Source organism: Uranotaenia lowii, chromosome 1 (assembly GCF_029784155.1).
Source record: "Uranotaenia lowii strain MFRU-FL chromosome 1, ASM2978415v1, whole genome shotgun sequence".
NCBI classification, from domain to species: Eukaryota; Metazoa; Arthropoda; class Insecta; order Diptera; family Culicidae; genus Uranotaenia; species Uranotaenia lowii.
In genome coordinates this window covers 131140226-131153015 of record NC_073691.1, presented here as the reverse complement: position 1 = coordinate 131153015, position 12790 = coordinate 131140226, and the positions used below count along the sequence as shown (strand labels likewise).

The following is a 12790-nucleotide window of genomic DNA, read 5'->3' as shown; positions in this document are numbered from 1 at the left end:
CACTTTTGTACCATATTTAAACTTACTCAGAAAACTTCGAACTGATGCATCAACTGGTGTCAGATGGATTTTTATCAAATACATATTGAAAAGTTGAATTTCTAGATCACTTTAATTAATTTGTATGTTGCTGACCCTCTATAAAAGAGAACCTGGTTAAGTTAGAAACCTTTTTAAGAGAAAAAAAGTTCAGTTTGTGTTTAGTTTTGTCGATAATAGTTTCATTATTAAATTAATATCATTTGAGTTATGCTTGTAAGTGTAGCACACTTGCGGAGAGCGAAAAAATGAGATAACTCATATTTCTCCGCGATTAGTTAAAGAAATGATAACATAAACGCTTATTTTACTAATGAACGAAAATAAGCGATTATGAGATAAATCTATATCGAGACTCCCAAAACTACTCTTAAATTTTGAAACAATTCTAAAAATATTTTTGAAACTTCGTGAAAAAATTTCAAAAATGTCAATTTTCCCGGTGAGGTGTCGAAATTCCCGGTTTTTTCCCGGTTTCCCGGTGACTTGATGAAATTCCAAAGTTTTTCCCGGTTTTCCCGGTTTTCCCGGTTCGCTAGCAACCCTGCACAAAACGTGCGTTAAAAACAAAGAAATTGTGCGTGACCGGTAATTAGGAACCCACACTTTTTTTATACACCAATTACCGCCCATCACTAAACGCTTCAAAAAACAACAACTATTGAAAAAATCGAAAATTTTCCGATGCAAATCTATTCTACAAAAATCAAACTATCGTTTGAAGTCGATTGTAGGACAAATAGATACTATTTAGTAAACAAAACCCATTTTTCCCCTAGGAGCACAGTTATGCTTAGTTCGCTAACAGGCGTCGAATTCAATAATTTGACCGGAAACGAAAAACCAAATATTTTATTTCTGGCTATAGTTAGCATAATTAAGTGATGATTTTTCAGTGAAATGGTCGAACAATGATGCCGACACAGAACACAATTCTTATTTTTGGAGAAAAAAATCCAGTTTTTTCGAAATACACACAAAAGGGTGATTTTGGGCGGTAAATGGTGTCTGGGCGGTGAATGGTGACTTGATGGTACCAAACAAATCGATGCATCACCCAAAAAAATCAGTTTACGAACGCGCCGTGAATTGAATTGAATGGTTTATTTATTTACAAGTGTACTATTTACATGATTGCTTTAACACTCCATTGGTCAAGCCGCTTGAGGAGTGTATATAGTAATCCGTCAACTTTTTAAAGGTATAAAGCAGAAACTTCTTCATTTGACAATTTTCTAGTGTAATTTGTTCAAAATCAGGAGCTATAAGATGAGAACATCTATCAAAAAACCTCATTGATGAGCTTTGTTTTGTGATTTGTGTGTATAATATACATCAAAAGACAAACAGAGCGTGTGGTTGTTTAGCTAGCCACATCAAAGCGCCAACGGCTCGACTCTAGCGGTCATTTCTAGATCACTGGAACGATAATACAGAGTAATGTGAACCGAGAATCGATTCAAACTTGTACATGCATGCATGTCAGTATGTTGTTAGAAGTAAAAACGGACTGACATTCTAATAGTTGTCTACCTGTAGACAGACTGCTGCGCTGATGTCCCTCTAGAGATGGTCTAGAATGAATTCAATGAAAAATAAATACCTAAACCGTTCCAGACAGACGCCAGCTTTTCTCTTTAGACGATCGCCATGCAAAACAGGTACTGTTTTAAATTTGATCATATATTTTGGCATCAGTTAGACAGCAATTAAGGGAAAGGCAATTTTAGCTGGGTGCCCAATTTGTCATTACTGCAGGCGCCCAGTCATTTAATGGAACACTTTCGGATTCGGGTTCCGTTTAGTTTAGTCCTCCATAATGTTCGAATTCAGCCAAGTTGGATCACATTGGTCTTAAGCCTAGTCCACACTCGGCAACTTTACTGAGATTTCGGTTGATGAGACTTGTTGATGTTTACATTCTGGTTGCCTGAAAGTCTCCCATACGTGTCGGGAGACTTGCATCTCTTCGTCTAGTTCAAAATGTAAACATAAACATGTCTCAGCAACCAAAATCGCAGTAAAGTTGCCGAGTGTGGACTAGGCTTTAGGCATAAGTTGCGTAATATATGGGCATACAAATGAAAAAAAACATCATATCGGTATCGATTTTTGAATACGGCGAATGCGCCAAGACTTTTATTTTGAGAAAAACGTATTTCAAGTTTCAGAAAATAAAATCAATTTCCTATTTAGCTTTTTTTTTCTTTTTCTATTTAGCTGCGTACAATCATTTTCCTAAATAAGTCGCTAAAATGCTTTCAAATTGATTTAATTTCATCACCCGATGGATAAATATAGCTTTTCCGTACTATATAATTACTTCAAAAAAAATTATTAATATAACTGTGGGCCCTTTTACCACAGACTGGTGCTCTCATTTGAAACTAAGACATAATGCACTGAAAACGCAAGCCCAAGGATACTTGAATATTTATTATTAACTATGGGAACAAAGGATTATTTACTTATCTTACTACATAACTTGAAACATAATTCTTCCAAATAACTCGGTCCATGACAAAGAAGGATTGCAGAGTTACTTTTAAGTTGTCCTCCATTAAACCCAATTTAAATAGTAGCATAAAACAGTTTCATCACTGTTTTTTTCATTTGCTCAAAATTTCTCTTTAAGTCGGTGTCCCTCGTAGTGTGCGTTCAATGTTTGCTCCACTGACTGTGTTTGTTTGATGTGATGCAAGTTTACCCCGCACATCCCCCTGCAAACAGATGATTTTAACCATTTTCACTACTTCGCTCCACACCGTTTCCTGCGACTTCCACCCCCATCTGCTTTAATCATCGCAAAAATTTACTTCTCGAAACTCCAAACGAACGAGTTCATCAAGCTCGCTGGTTCCGTTGTATGAAAAGCAAAAAAAAAAAGTTTACATTTTCCATCCGAAACCTACACACAGAATCGATGAACTGTATTTTAGCCTCGGTAAACGACTACATGACAACGAAGGAAAAATGTAAAATAAAGATGAACACCCAAAGCTGGGGCTTGCTGTTGTTGCTGAGTAATTGAGAAAAAACTTGTCCAATCGCGTCCCATCATGCCAAATATTTAGACAAAAAGAAGTTCGCGAATGTTCTGGATGTTAACTTTAGCTAGTAATAGATTCCGTCAGGTAAGAGGACCTATTACAAAACCCTATCTTAGGGTTCAAAAGGTAGACATTGGTTGGTTCACTGGTTGAGAAATCGTTTATTTTAATAGGAGAAACTAGCAAGTAGGTACAACCTTACGAAATGCATTCCATATAAATTACTCTGCATTCCCTCTGCGAAACCTCTACAGGGTAGGAAAGTTATTAAAATAAATTCAAATGTAAATTAGTTCCTGAGGGAACTATTTAAAAGTTGCAGCAGTAAAATAGTTGTTTCTCGATTTTAACAGCAATGTTATTTCCAAGGGAATCGCAAAGCAAAAATTCAAAATGGCTGCCCGTACTACTAGTACTACTTTTATGTACACTTCGCTTCAAAAGAAAATTTCACCTTAGAAATATTTTGTCAGGGCCAATTACGTGGTCCCTGAGTACCATTACGAGGTCACTAGTAAACAAAGTTAATTTCTAACGGTCACTTACCCGGATGCTTCCGTGATTATGGCTCTCACTTTTGCTTTACCCCAATGTCAGTAACAAAGAACTATTCGATTCGATATTAGATTCTACAATGACGACTTGCGTGAAGATTTCGTTCAGGAGAGCCTGTACGGCATACCCCAAGAGATCTGGCTGATGATCTAGTACCGCAATTGTATATTTTCTACACTGCTCTTTCAGCCGTTGTGATATGGAATGTATTAAACCGTTGCTGTCTCTCTCGCAGCTGAATTGGCTGTGTGTGTGTTTCAGTTTTGCTCAGCTGACACTGTACGCGCAGTTTCGTATTCCTGTACTACACTTTCTTACGGTGTCTTCTCCGCACTCGGTCAAACACCGAGAAAAATCCTCAAGGTAGAGTATCCAGCAGAGTTTAGAGATTTATTTTTCTTCAGTCCAAAAAGGAGATGTTCCCCTCCATCCTTCTTTGTGTTGTAGTTGTGGGCCACCTATCGATGATAATGGTGTTGCTGCAGATGATAATGAGGGGGTTGGGATTTGAGTGACCGTTAACACAGGTCACGATGATAGTTATAGATGAATGGACTCAGCTTATATAAAAGATTTATTAAATCTTCTTATTTTAGTGAGATGGCAAATTTGTCTCGAAATATCTGTAAATTCAGGGGAAAAGAAATGATTTCATTAGTATATAATTATTCGCAATGTTAAGTTGTAGGTACACGCAGAGAAAACTTGGATTTTGAAACAAAACAAAACTGACTTTGATTCAAAAAATTCATTTTTTGGATTCAATCTCCTGTTTACTTTGAATCGATGAATTATGGTTTTGTTTCAAATGAATAATTTTTGAAAGAAAGAATTAATTTTTTGAATCGAAAAATTTTGGACTTTGGTTTTAAACAAATTCTTTGATTCAAAAGACATTTGTTCAATTGCAAATTTATTTGGAAACAAAGTAAATTTTCTTTCAACCAAAGAAAAATGTATTCAATGCAACGGAATAATTTCTTAAAATAAAAACTTCAAACTAAGAAGGTTTTTTGCATTGAGCAAGAAGAATTTAAAACGAAAAATCGGTTCAAGTTTGGCTGGTCGTGTTAAAATGTGGATCAGAATTAGCTTGGTTAGCAGGATTCCGGATAAAGTATGGTAATTGAATGTTAATTAAAGAATAAATATTGAAGAATTTCAATAAGTGCTTGCAATTTTACAGGACCACGGCCGATGAATGGTTTTCCAAGTCCATGGATGCCTCATCCGAGGTGACACCGCTCCAATCCAACGATCAGGTCCACGAAAATTGAAACCAGATGATTCGATTAAAGTAAACCAGTTTGTGACCTAGTGTTTAATTTATTTGTGAATGAAAATAAATTTTATTTTTAAAATCGTTTCTTTTTATTATTTGAAATTCCTAATAGGAATTTCAAAACAACAGAAAATATTTCTTCCAATTGGAATAAATAGAAAATGGTCCAATGAATTAATGCTTTTAAATCTAAATTAAATTACCTTGTGGCAAAACAAAGCAACTTTAAATCAAAAGAAACTGTTTTTTGTATCAAAGTACTAGTATTTTGAATCAAAGAGTTTTCAAAAGATAAATTCTTTGAAACAAACGAAAATTCATTTGACACAAAGAAATTTTTATTTATCCCAAAATCAAAGGAAAAAATCCTTTGTTTTTGCGGCACTTTCCTTTGAAATAAAAAATCTTTTCGCTGCGTGTATATGTAAATGAAACTTAAGATTTACGATTATAGACGAAGATCAATAGCATTTAGGAAAATGTTTATTTCGAACATGCAGTCCAGGTATCACGGCCAGTACATTTCTCACAGGAACATAGGGTGGTTTTCCCCTGGCCCGGAGGAAGTCTATTAAATTCATTCAAGCAACAAGATGGACCTCACGCGACCAAACAATATGCTCGATGTCATACACCCAAAACAATCTGCACGTCGTGGCTACGTGAAAAACTACATAATTTTTATCCAATTGATTTTCACGTAGATCCTACGAGATCAATATGTAAACACGTCCCTATAAGAATTCGTGTTTCATGGGCCTTACCTACAATTTACGTGAATTTTTAGTGAACTCAACTCACTGTGCTTATGAAAGCTACGAGGAGTGTTTTTAGAATGGGAATGAAACGTAGGTCAGTTTGTATTTTTGTTTATGTTTATAATGAAAATATGACAAAATTTCATTTAGGATTAACTTTATTTTCACAATATTTTTCGCTTACACTTCACTTTTACCACAATAAAACACTTCAATTTCCGCAGTACCAGCAACGCAGGGCGGTTTGTGGAATGCTGAAAAAAATGGAAAAGTATACATTAATGAAAAATAAATGATCTAACTAATACATAATTTTACCTTGTCCGTTGTTGTTTATATGGTGTCCTGTGTTCCGTATTCCGGGAAGTCGTACAAAAAAAACAGTAACCGGCACCAGTTTCGGAAGGGCACATGCATCCAGATCCATCCCTTGTTATCAAAATATGGAAACAAGAATCAATTTATTATTATTCAGAACCATCAAAAAAGTCAAAGACACTTACCAAAAAGACAAAGCTAAATCTAATTATGCTTGTCAATTTCCTCTTCCGGGGACACACAAATTTTCACAACAGTTGGCTGACAATTCTTTTCTAATAAGAATTAATAACCACTCGCTTGAGACAATTGTATAAAACGGATTTAGATCATCCATTTGGAATTTACGTGAAAATCATGTGTAAGTTATGTGAAAGTAAAGCAGCTTCTACCAGGCCATCCTTGATACTCTTTGGTTACTACAAAATTCACGTAGAATCGATATGATGCAACAAAATCTCAATTTACGTGAAAAATACCGTAAAAAATTTCAAAATTATTTTGGGTGTAGTAACCTTGACCGCAACCAAACAAATTGCTGCCAGCGATATCAAAACGATAGAATACCGCGTCTAAGGAATAATGATTGGACATGAGACGGAAAAATATATGAATAAAATCCCGACTCAGGTCCAATCTATTAAACCAGGGTTTAAGGCTTACCTTTGGGATAATCGAGTGGAACCGCCGACCCTAACTCATCCTCGTCCCATTTGCGCTGCCAGTTGACAAGAGAGTTTCTTCGAACCAAATAGTAAAATTCGTTGAAGACGATGTTACGTTGATACGTGTCGCCTTCCATCGCCCCCAGCTTTGCCAGAGAGTCAGCCTCCTCATAGCCTACTATCGAGCAATGCGAGGGAACCCAAACAAAGGTGATAGTAAAGCGAGATAAAGCACTCAAATTATTCCGTATCTTGTCGAGGAAGTACACTGAGGTTTTTTTTACGCGGTTTTTTTTTACGCGGATTTTCGAATTAACGCGGTTTTTCAGAGAAAATATTCAAGGCTTTTTCAAAGGAAAACACTTAGAATCTTTTTGTAGTTGGGAAAATCTTAGCTCTGAGACTAAGAACGTGATACATGAGATCTGTGACCTGAGACTTGAGACCTGAGACCTGAGACATGAGACCTGAGATTTGAGACCTGAAATATGAGACTCGAGATCTGAGACACGAGACATGAGACCTGAGACTTGAGACCTGAGACATGAGACATGAGACCTAAGACCTAAGACATGAGACCTGAGACATGAGACCTGAGACATGAGACCTAAGACATGAGACATGAGCCATGAGACATGAGACCTGAGACCTGAGACATGAGACATGAGACCTGAGACCTGAAACCTGAGACATGAGACCTGAGACATGAGATATGAGACATGAGACATGAGACCTGAGACCTGAGACATGGAACATGAGACCTGAGACATGAGACCTAAGACCTGAGACATGGAACATGAGACCTGAGACATGAGACGATCTGAATTAAACACTGTCAAATAAGCCTCACTATATTCTACTATTCTATTAATCTAATTGATTTTTTTTTATCTTAAAAATAAACTATCATTGTACGCAAATTTTTAAATAATCATGGTTCTTACGCGTTTTTTTAGTTACGTGCTTTTTTGCGCGAATTTTTTAATTAAAATGGATTTTTTACGTGGATTTTCGAATTTCGGGTTTTTTTTACGTGGATTTTCGAATTAACGAGATTTTTTTTTACGCGGATTTTCGAATTAACGCGGTTTTTTTAAGCGGATTTTTGAATTAACGCGGTTTTTTTACGCGGATTTTCGAATTAACGCGAATTTTTTTTACGCGGGACGAAATACCGCGTAAAAAAACCTCAGTGTACTGTGATTGCTTTTCCGGTTTTATTGAATGGATTGCTTAAAGCACAGACAATCCGTTACAATATAACTTTATACAAATTCATGTTATTAAAATGAGTTCAGTTGTTTTACAATTTTTACCAGTTGAAAACTTAAACGAACGTTTATCAAACCCAATGAATTTTCAATAACGGCGTGTTCGTAAATTGATTTATTCTATCAAAGTGATTTTTTCTATCGATGCTGGCGTAGCAAATATTAAACAAACTGTATGCAAAAGCATTGGAAGGTGATTTGACATCTACCAAAAAAATCGATGCATCACCCAAACAAATCAGTTTACGAACGCGCCGTAAGAGTATCAGCAGTGATCAGGTATCAAAGCTATAATAACACTCCATTTTGAAACTTCCACGGCACCTGGTTTTAAAGCACCACAAGGTTTCAAACCAGGTATTTTCTTGCTCCTGGACACGCTAGAAACTATTAAACCATTTATTATTCAAAAATAACCATTTTTGACCTTTTCCCGGGAAATGCCATTTTATGAGTTCTCCATGAGAACCCATAAAATGACTTTTCGGGGAGAAGTAGAAATATGGTTGTTTTTTAACCGCATGGAAGATTACCGTAGAAATTCAAAAGTGGTTATTTTTCAACCGTAAGGGCTGTTTTGTGCGATTTGCACCAACAGCAGCCGAATAATCTGGTTGCAGGAGTAAAATTCCCCCACGATCGCTACCGAAACCTGATAAAAAACGAGCTCTTGCGGGATGGCCGATACCATTATCCCTAGTTTGCTATCCTTAACGGGGTGAGGGTGGAGGAGGCGGGTCTGGCGAATAATCTTTGATGTTTTTCGAACAGTTTGGCCTCCCTCCGGGTGGTGCTCCAGCTCCTTCCGGGCGGTGTGAAAAACAATTCCTTTTGTATTCCATTAGCAGTGGCTGGTAACGATGGACCGGTGAGTGAGTCCTCGTCCTATTGAATGTTGTTGGTTTATCAAACGGAATTGAACCGGCATCATCCAATCGGAACTCTGAAATTTTACTTTGTTCATGATGTTGGGATCGACAAACAATTGGAATAAATCACTCACCTTTCTCCATCTTCTACAAATCCGAAGTTTGGACGATTTCCAGAACCGATTTTTCAGGAAACTGGATGCTGTTCCGCGGAAGAAAAAATTTGCTTGGGCGTCCGGCTGCAGTTTAAATCGCTTTCAAAATGGCGATATCAAATTATTCAACCATTTTATGGTTTATACTCGAAAACTACCAAAATGGTTAAAATTCTTTCTAGAAAAATTATTGAAAAATAACCATATTGGCGATTCTGAAGTAAACATCATAAAATGGTTATTTAAGAACCATAAATGGTTATAAGAAAATGAGCGTGGATGTTAAAAAAGCGAGCCAGGAGCCAAATTTGAATATCGACCAGCTCCTGATTTGACAGGTGCTAAAGCGGGCCACAGACTACACAACATTTGTACAAATGCGATGAAATTCGATGAAATTTTGTCGCTGTAAACACGATTTGCATAGTAAAATATTTTGTACAAACCATCCTCCCAGCCGGGGTGGAGATGGTTTTTTTTTGTTGCTGTTTTCGCTAGCAATCATTAGGGCATCCGCAGCAATCGCGAGTATAGTGAAAATGCTCACGCGTTTGATCACTTTTAAACCGCACCGGGGGTTAGTATGTGGGTGAGCAAAATAGGGCCGTTGCCGTCGGGACCGACAAAATCACCAAATTTGCTCACTAGAAAGGGGCGAGAGCAAACATGCACTGAAAAAAATCTACCATTTAAGGCTAAGTTCAACAAACGATGTTTATTAAAATTTTGTAATTTTGGTAAACAATTTGTTGATTAATTAAGCAATTGTGGCTTTTCTTTTGATTCGTTCGAACGTGCGGACGGAATTTTGTTCGCGGGGGGATCGGAAATGTGTCGAAAATTATATAGAGCCATTTTGGAAGTATTCTGTGCTGGGTCGAAAGAGGTGAAAATTTAGGCCCTCGGAATCGGTGGCCCAGGGTTTGTTCTTCGCAGCCGAGTGGGTCGTCGGAATTAGCATAATTTTGAACAGTGCAGAACTTGCAATTGACCAGCATCGAGTAACAACAACGTAAGCAATGCAGGTAAGTGAAAAAACTGTTTATTTAGCGAAAATTTATTTTTTTAAAATTTTTTTCTACCCTCCGTACAGGTTGGAAAAGTATAGGCAGCAGATAGACAAAAAAAACTTCACTGTCTGACCGGGGCCATGAGCAGCATCTTTAGCAGATAAGTTTGAACCGGGGCAATGATGCATACAATCCTCCTTCTCGCTGCGCTGCACCAGGGAAAACGGTTCCGACTCACTGAAGCCAAAGTCTTGGACCAGCGGCGGAAAACCTCCTGTTTGATCGTGGAACTCCACAGCAGCTGGCATATTTCGCGCAAGTTCCGCTGAATTTCGGATGATTCCGGCTGACACTGCACAGAATTCACTTAAGTTCTAGCTGCATCCGCAACCTGACCCGGTTGCTGGTCGCTCGAAACTGCGTGGCCCTGTTGCTGCTGTATGGCATCTTCAACCAGCATGTCGACTTTGGCGTCACATAACGGATAGCAGTTAACCCGTCGAATAACCTCCAACAATCGCTATGCATAATAATAATTAATAATTAATAAAAATGATAATAACCGAAATTGAAGCGAAAAAACTATCGACTCCGAAAATTTATTCGATCAGTAAATTTAATTTAATATTTTCTGTTAAAGTTTTCTCAGTGCAATGCACAATTTAAAAATAATATGCTTCCACCCGGTGCGCGAAAGAGTGTGTATACCAAAATCGGTCCGCTGAAATGAGCAAAATCGGGCCGCGTATACTCTCGTATTGGTGCGTTTGCTCTTAGTGTTCGAGTGAAAAATGTTTGTATAATGTGTGTTCAGAGCAAACGCACCAATACGGGAGTATACGCGGCCCGATTTTGCTCATTTCAGCGGACCGATTTTGGTATACACACTCATTCGCGCACCGGGCGGAAGCATTATTATTTTTGAATTGTACATTGCACTGAGAAAACTTTTGCAGAAAATCTTAAACTAAATTTATACTGATCGTGCAAATTTTAGGAGTCGATAGTTTTTTCGCTTTAATTTTGATTATTATCGTAACTATTAATAATTTTTATAATGCGTGGTGATTGTTGGAGGTTATTCGACGGGTTAACTACTATCCGTTACGTGACGTCAAAGTCGACATGTTGGTTGAACATGCCATACAGCAGCAACAGAGCCAAGCAGCTCGAGCGACCAGCAACCGGGCCCGGTGCCGGAGGCAGCAAGAACTTCTGGGAAGTAGCAGCCGGAATCATCCGAATGTCAGCGGAACTTGTGCAAAATATGCCAGCTGCTGTGAAGTTCCACCATCAAGCAGGAGGTTTTCCGCCGCTGGTCCCAAGACTTCACCCTAAAAGAGTCGGAACCGTTTGCCCTGGTGCAGCGCAGCGAGAAGGAGGACTTCATGCATCATTGCCCCGGTTCAAACCTATCTGCTAAAAATACTGCTCATGGACCCAGCTACAGTTTCAGCGACTTGACGACCGATAAGTGCAAAACGTTACTCATACGGTCTCTGTCAGATTCAGATGAAGTGTGGAACGACTAAATACCGGATTGTGAATCTTCACCACCGGCCCAGGTTAGATTATTCCAATCGTATCTATTCTAAAAGAAGAACCATTTCGAGTTAAGCTACATTTTAACGTTCATACGATAATACACCATTTTTATTCTAAAAGTTCTCGTCTTTATTTGAATCTTTTTTTTTCTCTTGACACTTCTATTCGTAATTTATTGCTGCAGCTAACGTACTGCCAAATCTAGGAGGTATCCGTGGAATTGAATCTGAAAAAAAAGGAAGAATGAATAAGATTTTTGCTTTGCTTTTGTCAATCGAATTTACATTTTTTTTTGTTAAAAACAAAACTAATATATACAACGACTGAACTCTGAGCTTTTCGTAGTGGGCGGATAAAGCTCGAAGGCTCACACCTATGAATGAGACCGCGGTGCCAGCTGAGTCGGTGGAAGTCTTTTCAAATTCGATCCTCAAAAACATCACCGCTTCCGGTGGCAGTACGTTTGGTCAGCGAACGTTTCCTGAAAAAGAACAATATCGTCATTTTTAATTGAAAATAGACAAGAAACATCCTTACCCAGCTCCTTTTTTGCCCGGAATGACTGGCTCCGGTTTCTAAGCCTGTGTTGAAGTTGGTCACTGTTTCGTGTCATTGGCCTTAGCCGAAAGAAAGCCACTATCAGATATCCGCTCCAGCCCTGCGAACTGCTTCACGGCTTTTTTCATGAGCGTATCCAAATAGGAGAGAGTTTCCACCAGCCGTTTGCGTTTGAACGGCCAACATTGGGAGACGGATGAAGGCAAAACGAGCTCGACTGTTCGAAGGTGTCGTTCGACTCATACTTGGAGCATACGAAGGGGTTCTTTGCAGCACTTGTCTCCGGGAACTCTTGGTGCACCGGAACACTGTGTGAGCTGGCGGATCCTTTGTGAATACAGTGCTTGGTGTGGTCAGGCGCGACGATTCAATATTATAAAATTGATTCGTATAGCAAACTGAACTGAACTGAATGTCAACAAATTGTTACATTTGGTTTTTTAAATGTTTGAGTTGACTATAATTCGATATGATTCGAGCAAAAAATTGGCAACATTTTGTTAGAAAAAACCCAACCCTAATCAAAAACAAATTAAGAGTGACTTTGTTCGACCAGATTTGGCCCACTGTATCGAGTTTATTTTAAATAAACCCGACAGCCCACAGCTCCCGCAAAACTGAAAAACAAAAACAAAAAGTTTGCGGAAAAGTGTGCGTCAGGTGACGTGGAACCTGTGGAAAAAAAAAAGAAGAAAAAAGGAGATGACGTCGGTCT

General features: G+C 38.1%; 1 protein-coding gene across 1 annotated transcript in view; it reads right to left on the bottom strand.

Moving 5' to 3' along the window:
* LOC129740037 (cyclin G) overlaps window positions 1–12790 on the bottom strand; it is a 43382-nt gene that overhangs the window by 17188 nt on the left and 13404 nt on the right. The window contains exon 2 of the mRNA XM_055731620.1: window positions 3636–4267. The gene's annotated coding sequence lies outside the window, so the exon portion shown is untranslated. The remainder of the gene's footprint in view (window positions 1–3635; window positions 4268–12790) is intronic.